The sequence below is a fragment of the Pinus tabuliformis genome, chromosome 1_1 (genome assembly GCF_031772625.1).
Source record: "Pinus tabuliformis cultivar Carrire ecotype Pingquan chromosome 1_1, CPIR1, whole genome shotgun sequence".
Taxonomy (NCBI): Eukaryota; Viridiplantae; Streptophyta; class Pinopsida; order Pinales; family Pinaceae; genus Pinus; species Pinus tabuliformis.
Window position 1 is genome coordinate 757,286,070 of NC_142297.1, and position 7,892 is coordinate 757,293,961.

Sequence of the window (7,892 nt, forward strand, 5' to 3'; positions counted from 1 at the left end):
CACCTTCAAACATATGATCATGGCAGATAGGTGATGGACACATGGTTGGCTCAGGTGGCAAAGAAATGGCACAACGAGCTAGTTGGTGGCTGCAAGGGGCTGCTAGCTGCCAGCTGAGGACCATCTTGGAGAAAAAATTTCACTTAGGGATATCACCCACAAAGTGGTGGGTAATAGAACCTATTCAAATAGCTCTCCAAAGAGATTATTCAACCAAAATACTTCGCAGCTAGCCATGTTAGTGGCCATATACTCTTCTTTGGTGGTACTCAATGCTACGGACTTCTGCTTCCTGCTCATTCAAGATATCATGGCGGATCCAACGCTAAAGCAACATCCAAGCATACTCTTCCTATCGACAACGTTCCCTTCCCACTCAGCATCGATGTATCCATGAAGTTGAAGATCTCAGGTAGAATATCTCAGACCAAGTGTGTTGTCCCATGCAAATATCTCAAAATATGTTTGGCAGTGATCCAATGTGCATGAAGAGGTTTAGCCATGAATTGAATCAACATATTCACTGCATAGCATATGTCCAGAAGGGTGTTCAATAGGAACATCAAAGCCCCCTATCAACTGTCTATACTCGGATGGATTCGCCAAATCGGGTCCTGCAACTTCTCTACATAACTTATTGAAGTTCATTTTCATCGGTGTGGGTAGTGACTTGCATTCTATCATTCCAAATCTTTCTAGAATCTTCACAATATATTTTCCTTGTGAAAGGAAAATATCACCGGGCCCTTGCCACACCTCAAGGCCTAGAAATTAGTGCATGAGTCCAAGGTCCTTCATCTTGAATTCAGAGGCTAGATCCCTCTTACACTTGATCATCAAGGGCTCACTTCCTGTCAAGAATAGATCATCAACATATCAAACCAAAATTAACAGCAGGCCTTGGACTACCTTGAAGTAGAGGTTGGGATCGACATTGCTTCTTCTGAATCCCAACTTCACCAAATAATTGTCTATGTAGGCATACATACCATGCTCTAGGGCTTGCTTCAAACCATAAAATGCCCTCTTCAACCTGAAAACATGTGTCTTTAGATCCTCTACTTCAAATCCCTATGGTTGCTCAACATACACTTCTTCTTGTAACATGCCATGGAGGAATGCAGTCTTCATTTCCATCTGATGAAGGGTCCATCCATGACTTGTGGCAAGGGAAACTATCAAACGAATGGTTGTAAATCGAGCCACAAGTGCAAATATATCATCATAATCATCTCCCTCTTTCTGGGACAATCCTCGAGCCATGAACCTTGCCTTGTATTTCTCAATGCTACAATCAACTCCATGCTTGATCTTGAATAACCACTTTGAAGTCACCACGGATTTCCCCTTTGGTCTCGGCACAACATCCCATACGTCATTCTTCATGAGTGATTTGTATTCTTCGGCTATAACATCTTTCCAAACTTGTTCCTTCACGACTTCTTCGAATGTGGGAGGTTCGACTTCAATCATAGTGCTCATGGCTACAACATATCCCTGGTACCTGCATGGCTTCTTCCTTTCTCTAAATGATCTTCGAGTGGGAGCTCATCTCTCATCATCATGTAATGTGTCTCAAAGCCAAAGTGGCCTCTTCCTGGCGGGAAGATCACTTGCAGGAGGATCTAAGGGATCTGTGGGCTCCAAGGGATCATCAACATTATCTCTCTCAAATTCGGCCACAGAAGGACCATCTAAAATACCGATAACATTATTCTCCTCACGAGGAGGAGGCAGAGGAAGGTCCCTTACTTTTCCAAGGGCAGCATCTTCATTGAATGTAACATCCCTGCTAATTTCAAACTTCTTTTGACTAGGAATATATATTCTAAATGCTTTAGAATTTTCATAATATCCAAGAAACGTACATTTTGTTCCCGAGGCTTCAAATTTGTTTCTTTTGTCCTTTCGAACATGAAAGTATATGGGGCAACCAAAGATACAATGATGACCAACATCAAGCTGGACACCTGTGAACACCTCTTCGGGTGTCTTGTTGTCCAATGCTTGATGAGGTACCCTATTTTGGACATATACAACAGCGTTTGTTGCTTCTCCCCAAAGGAACTTTGACAACTTCTGATCATAGACCTGTTCTTTCTTTCAACCACTCCATTTTGATTAGGAGTATGGGGCACAATTTTTTCTTTCTTGATTCCTTCCTTCTTGAAAAAATCAATGAACTCCTTTGATGTGTACTCTCCACCATTTTCGGACCTGAATACTTTGATTTTCTTCACTGTTTGATTTTTTATCAAAGTTTTGAACTCCTTGAACATTTCGATGTCTTCATCCTTATGCTTCAAATAATTTATTCATGTCTTTTTTAGAAGACATCAATGGAGGTGATATAGTAGAGATTACCACCAATAGAATGCACAGGCATCGGACCACATATGTCAGAATGGATGAGATGGAGGATGTCATTTGACTTGTTTTCGCTAGGGGGGATGGTCCCATTGTCTTCTTTCCACTCGCAAAAGCTAGGCATACACCATCATGATGGGCTTGAACCTTGAGAATCCTAGAAGTGGCCTTCCGATAACCCTGTAGAGTCCTTCATATCTTGATCCTGAAGTGAATGCATCCCTCATAGGTGATCCAACAGGCCAAGTAAGAACCTTTCCGTTGATGAAAGCAACCCTCATCCCTTTGTCTTCCAAAGTGGATATTGATACCAAATTCTTCTTCAACCCTGAAACATACATCACATCATGTAGAAAAATAGATTCTTTTGAATTCAAATGAAATTTGATGGACCTAAAACCTTTAACGAGATGAGTGGAGTTGTCTCCAAGAATGATTTTCAAATTTGATTCCCTCTCTACCAAATTAGAGAGAATTTCCTTATAGCTAGAGAAGTGATGAGTGGTCCCACTTTCAACCAACCAACTATCCCACAAATTCGGAGGAGATGAACTAGTAAGGGTAGAAATAAAAGTATATTCGGATTGATTCGCAACATTGCTTTCATACCTAAATAATTTTTACTTTTTTTTAGGATGATGATCTTCTCCATGATCACTTGGAGCATTGCAATCGTTCCTTCGGTCGTCTCTCTTTATTTGATCATTGTTGGGCCTCAAAATCGTCCCTATTCTCACTCCATTATTCACTTATATCTTCACATTTTACCTTCATGTCACCTCCATTACACCTCCATATCATTATGTTTACCTCATTATTGGGTCATAACAATACTTTTCCAAAGTTTATTAATTCTTAACATTTCTAAGTGAATTTATGGCTAAAACTTAGAAAATAATATGCTTAAACTTATACCTAACAATTAGCATGAGTTTGTTGACATGTGTAGGTTGCAAGGAAGCTTCCAAGACACCTTTTTGTGGCCTTGAAAGATCAAATTCGAATTTGATAAGATACACCTCATGGAAAAGATCATGGAGAAGATCATGGACCTCATGGAGGAAATCATGGAGGATAGGATTATGTATCTAGATGGTTGAGAAATGTATGGAACTAAAAGAGAGATTAATGGATCATCATTATGAGTTAGTTATGTCCTCTCATTGTATAAATAGGAGTACCTCCTCCATTCCAAGAGCAGGACTCTTAGAGCATTGTATCCAACTTATGATGGAATAGAATAAAGCTTTGTTTTACATATATTTCCATTTAGTAGTTATAGAAATAGTTTTCCATTATGTAGTTTTAGATAAAAGTTATCTTAATGTAGTATATGGAATGGCTTGTCACTTTGTTCTTAGGAGAATTTAGCTCACTCTAGAAGGAGCAAAGGAACTTGTTGTTTCATATTAGATCTTATTTTATTTAGTTGTTTAGATGTTTAAAGATTTGATTGGTGAATGAGTTTTGAATTAAAATCTTATCATCGTATGAGAGAACAACCAAGGGTCTAAGTTAGACTCTTTCTCTCTATTTGATTTGCATGATAATTGGAATTCATTCTTTTGCTTTTATGTTTCAAGTATCATATGAGGAGATACCAAGAGTCTAAGTTAGGCTCTCTCTCCAATGATTTATATGGTAATTGAAATTCATTCTTTTGCGCTTTTATTTCATTTCTTCTGCTTATGAATGAATCTTAGTTTAGTTTGGATTAGTGCATGAGAGGAAAATCAAGAGACTAAGTTAGTCTCTCTCTCTACTTGAATTTGAGCAACAATTAAAGTTCATTCTCTTGTCTTTATTTCAAGTTTTTAGTTTTATATGGTTTCTCTATGATACTGTAGGGAAGGACAACCAGGACCTCCTTAGTTAGGAGCCTCTTCCCTTGCATATTATATTGAATAATATGTAATTTAATTAGACATAGAATTAGTCGCCTACTCCTGCATATATTGTGTTGGCATCATCACAAGCTTACGAGTTTCCCTGGTCGATAATTTATGCAGCAATTTAAGTCCAATAAATTGCCCAACATTTTGGCGCCGTTGTCGGGGAATGGTGCTAAGGGAGTAGGCATTAGAATTTAATTCAGTATTTATTTTTCTTTAGAGAGAATAATTTGTGAACCCTGGTGACAGCAGGATCTTCACAAAGGAGTTTAAATTTGAGTTTTCCGATGTTTTAGTGTTTAGCTAGCTTTAAATTTCGTTTTTCAAACAAACCCCCCCTGCATAAATAAACACAAATCAATCGATTAGTATGCTCTCTTCCTGCGCTTCGTGCGATCACGAAGATCAGAAAGTCTATTGATTTTGTTCAAATAAAAAAACACTCTTGTTGGAGAATGAAATAACGAATTTTGTGAATGAAAAAAAAACATCTTTAAATTTTTAGATGACATTTTTATTTTATTTTATTTTAGATTTTATAAAAATTTTAGTTTTTTTAAATTTTAGATTTAAGAAAAAATAAAAAAAAATTAGTTTTTTTTTTGTTTTAGATTTTAAAAAAAATATATATATATATATAAAAATTAATAATATATATATCATATATATATATATTATTAAAAAAAAAAATTAACCATTTGTTTTGTTTCTTTTAGATATTTAAAAAAAGTTTTTTAATTTTAGATTTTCAAAAATAAAAAAATTTAATAATATATATATCATATCTATATATATATTATTAAAAAAAATAAAAATAAATAAAAAAAAAAACCTAACCATTTCTTTGTTTTTTTTTTGAAAAAAAAAGCAGCAAAACATTAAATAAAAACAACAATTAAAAAAAAGGAAATAAAGAAAGAACAAAGAAGATATTTTGATGTTTTAACTATTCTATCAATCACTATGTGATTTGGGAAAATAGCTCGAAACTTGCAAACAATTTTTAGCGGAACTATATATATAGAAAACACTAAAACAACATGTATCATAGGACATAAATCCTAAACCCCAAAAGCTTGCGAACTTGATGACTGACTTAAACCAGGGTGGCTGGTCATGGTAGGAGAAAGAGGAGATGCAATGGGCGAAATTAGCAATATTCCGTGGGAATGGAACCTCAGACTCGCTGTAGCACGAGCACGCCTCTGATTCCGATCTTTGTGGACACTAATCTGGACACCCATCTGGCTCTTACCATATCTCCCTCGGAGACTATTGATGACCTGAAAAAAAAAAATCAAGAAAGGGCATTTGTCATGCTTCCCTCATCTTGGAGACGTCCATGTCGGTGCCTTGATGGTCAAACGCAAATCCTTCTTCTATCATCTTGTTGATTCAATGCTCGTTGGAAGCGCTTTTCACGGGTTAAAAGGGACCCGGTTTCTTTTAGTTGAAATATCTCAGCTGAATCCCACTTATGTCCAGCAGAGACTAAATCCTTAGAATCAGACTTGTATGATGTAAATTGACCAAGTTTGTTGCGTTGCATCCTTTGAGCAACCTCTTTGCGTACAGTGTAACGGATCTTTTCATCAAAACAACGTTCCTTATGCTTTTCTCGAAATCTTGTAAGAGATGCAAGTCTTTGTGGTTGATTTAAATGATGTGAAACATTTGACAAGCCCTTCTGATGATGAAGAGTGGCAATGGGCATGCCAGCCATGCTATTTGGTATTTCCTGACCCCCCAGCAATAAAAGCACTTGCTGTACCTTCTCTGGTGCCACCATATCAAAGACATAGACCTCGCCTTGATATGAGAGTGTAATTTGATTTGTTCCCTGACTGCGTATAGGGACAACCGACTGGGGTTCTATGAGATTGTCACCATCTGATTGAAAATTTGCTTCCTCCATGAAATTATTGTCTCCATCTCCCTCATTTTGGCCTTTATTTAGGCATTTCGATTTTGTGGATGTCGAATAGCTTCTTGCTCCAATCGTGTGATCACACGTATATTCTCTGTATTAATCACTGGCCTTACGAAAATACACAGAAAAAGAGTAAAGCTCAGAATTGATCCTTTCACCGTATGAATAAGCCGGAGCCATAAAAAACGTAGGGAGAAATGCTAAGTAAAAAAGGCCTGGAACTATAATTGAATAAGCTTGAGCAGCAAAAGAAATAGGAGAAGAGGCATCGATTTTAACATGAGTTAAAAACTGAAATTTTTTATCGCCCAGTGGTTAAAGCACTCCAACAAACTCCAAGAATTGCGTAGAAGAAGCAGTCAACAAATAAGTGCGAAATGATATGAAATACAGCCATATGGTTGCCAGAATCTCGGGATGAAACAGTCAGCAAAACGATTAAAGAGGGATTTGAAGTGCTTGTTTGCATCCCACGCGCCCAGTGACAGTCAGGTAACACTAAAACCGGGATAACTCCAAGTTTGCAGCACGTATGGATAGACTAAACGGATTTTTATGCGTAAATTATGGTGTAGAAACAGTGGTCAATCGCCCAACATTTAAAGATTAGCTATTGCATGCATAACATGTTATAAGAATATGGAATCTAATGCATCAAACACGGAGAGTTGGTTTGAATGCCGAAGTGCCAAGGGTTGTTTATGTATGAGCGCTGATTGATTAAACCATTGTTTCATTTAATCTTCCTTTTTGCTGCGCGCTAGTCTCTGTCATATGCATGTGAATATGTGGTTTGCCCAGAACAGAGGAACGCATTAAATCATAGAGTGTTTGTCATATGTGTTGTTGAACGCATTAAATCAGATTGTTGAGCATTGTTGTGTGTGTTACGGGCGCCAAAACTATAAACGCATTAGTATATGCCGAGAGAGGTTGGATTTCGCATGAAGATGGCGGGCAGTGTGAGCAGAACAGTGTTACGAGCGCAAAGAAGGCTATGCGCCTCCAGTTTTGGGGTTCCCACGCTCATAAAAAATGATGAAAAATGGAGTTTCCGGTGGACACAGCAAGCACGTCGTGCTCATTCTTCAAGCGGGAGCTCTGTCGCCATTGAAAAAAAAACTTGTTGGCACACCTGAAGGAACAATACCTCGAAGCCTCCAGGATGCGCCCACCTCCAAAAATAGGCTCTCCAAAACCATTCATTGTTATTAAAGGTGCACTGGACACGAATGCCCCAGTGCTGTCAAGAACTTTTAGCAATGAGGAGATTAAAATCTCAGTGTTGCGTTTGTCAGTTTTTGGACCAAATGGTGAAGTGAATGACAGCGATGAAGAAAACTTTAACCAACTTTTTTTTTTTGAGCGTTGCTATTTTAAAGGGTGATGAAGGACCTACTCTGTAGTTCATATGTGATCTTTATCCCGATGCAATGGGCATACAATCTGTAGCTATCAAAGATAGAAAGGATATCTCAAAACAGACTTTGATCATTCCTCAGGGTTACGAGGGACCTAGTTTTTAGGATCTTGATAAGAAACTCCAGCAAGCATTCCGCCAATATTTGGAAGAGCGGGGCATCAATGAGAGCCTCTTTCGTTTTCTCCAAGCATGGCTTTATGTGAAAGAACACCGAAATCTAATGCAATGGTTATTGGGTAGAACGCTCTGCAACAATGTAAGGGTTTTCAAGCATGCATGA

The 7,892-nt window shown here is 37.7% G+C and overlaps 2 pseudogenes; one reads left to right on the top strand and one right to left on the bottom strand.

Moving 5' to 3' along the window:
* Nucleotides 1-5,619: 5,619 nt before the first annotated feature.
* Nucleotides 5,620-6,174, bottom strand: LOC149216216 (GATA transcription factor 28 pseudogene; annotated as a pseudogene).
* Nucleotides 6,175-7,127: 953 nt separating this feature from the next.
* LOC149216217 (uncharacterized protein At2g39795, mitochondrial-like) lies at nucleotides 7,128-7,892 on the top strand (annotated as a pseudogene).